The sequence below is a fragment of the Pteropus medius genome, unplaced genomic scaffold (assembly GCF_902729225.1).
Source record: "Pteropus medius unplaced genomic scaffold, Ma_sr-lr_union100, whole genome shotgun sequence".
NCBI lineage: Eukaryota > Metazoa > Chordata > Mammalia > Chiroptera > Pteropodidae > Pteropus > Pteropus medius.
The window spans coordinates 1,660,894-1,662,736 of record NW_024342469.1 but is presented as its reverse complement, the minus strand read 5'-3'; positions in this window follow the sequence as shown (position 1 = coordinate 1,662,736).

Genomic DNA, 1,843 nt, shown 5'->3' with positions numbered 1-1,843 from the left:
TTTCTGTGAACGATACGACGATTTGACGCACGTTTACATCACGGTGTTATCGCCCCAGCTACGCCGAGTGACATCTGCGTGGTCGCAGATGGCAGGACCGCCTTCTTTCGTGTGGCTGATTATGTCCACATCTCACCGTGCCTTCACCCCTTCGTGTGTCCACGGACGCGGACACGGGTGGCGTCCGTATGTCGGCTGCCATGACTGGTGCCGCTGTGAGCAGGGGGCGCAGTGGTCTCTTGGAGGTAGAGATTTCATCTGCTTTTTCCTCTGGGTGCTCGGCCCACGAGGGGCTGCTGGATCGTAGGCGGTTCTATGTTGAACGTATCGAGAAACCACCATGGGGTTGTCTGTAAGGGGCCACCCCGGCTTAGCCCCTGCCAGCAGGCACGGGTCCTTTGTCCATATCCTCACCTACGCCTGTTACCTGTTGTCCTGGGGGAGGCTGTTCCGGCAGGTACGAGCTGGTATCGTGTGGTTTGGATTTGCATTTCCCTGGCGATGAGTGATGCTGAGCATCTTTTCGTCCACCTGTCGCTCATCTGTATGCGTTTTTTAAAAAGATTTACGTCCAGGTACTTACTTTACCCAGTCTTTAATCGGGTCGTTTTCGTTGGTTTGTTTGTTTGTTTGCTATTGAGTTATATGAGTTTCTTGTCTATTTCAGATGTTAACCCCTCACCAGATATGTGGGTTGCAAATATTTTCTCCCTGTCCGTAGGTGTCTTTTTATTTTGCTGATCGTTTGCTGAGCAGAGGCTTTTCAGTTTGATGGGTAGCCCCACGCGTTTATTCTTCCTTTCGTTGTCTGAGGTTTTGGGGCCCTATCCAAAAAAGTCAACTGCCACGGCCAATGTCAAGGAGCCTTTATCTATGTTTCCTTCTTGGAGTTTGATGGTTTCAGGCCCTACGTTTAGGTCTTTGGTCCATTTCGAGTTGATCTTTGTCTGCGGTGTGAGGTAAGGGTCCACTTCATTCTTTGGCACGTGGATGTCCAGTTTTCCCAACGCTGTTCATTGAAGACTATCCTTATGGCGTATTCTTGGCACTTTTGTCAAAAATTAGGTGGCTGCGCATGCTCGTTGTTATTTCTGGGGTCTCTATTCTAGTCCGCTGATCTGGGTGTCCGTTATCATGGTAGTGTCACACTGTTTTGATGGCTATAGCTTGACGACATCATCTGAAGTCAGGGAGTGTGAGGCCTCTGCCCACTTCATTTGCAGGATCGCTGTGGATATTTGGAGACCTTTTTGGATCCATATGAATTTTAGAATTGGTTTTCCTATTTCTGCGAAAAATGTCATTGGAATTTTGATAGGGATTGCACGGAATCTGCATATTGCTTTGGGGGGATGGACATTTTAACAGCATCAATTCTTCCAATCATGAACAGGGAATATCTTTTTATTTACTTGTGTCCTCTTCGATTTTATTCATCAATGCATTATAAGTTTCAGTGTATAGATTTTTCGCTTCCTCGTTTGAATTTATTCCTCGGTGCTTTCTTCTCTTTGGTGCCATGATAAATGAGATTCTTTCCTTCATTTCCTCTCCAGAGAGATCATGGTCGGTGTAGAGATGCACAAGCTATTGCAGTATCATTCAGAAATGTTTCCATGACCTTCCTCTTCCTCCTGAGCTCCATCGAGGCGCCAGGAAGCGGGATTTGAGGGAAAGTTCTCTAAGACTTTAAAAGAACAAATCATCATTTTCTAATACAGAGCGGGGAGAGTCAGGAACCTTCCCAGTTCTCTGTATGAGACTAAAGCGTCCAAGGGTGGGTAACGGGCAGGTGGTGAGAAGTCATCAGGATCGCTAGAGGCGAGACCGGCCCGCACAGAAA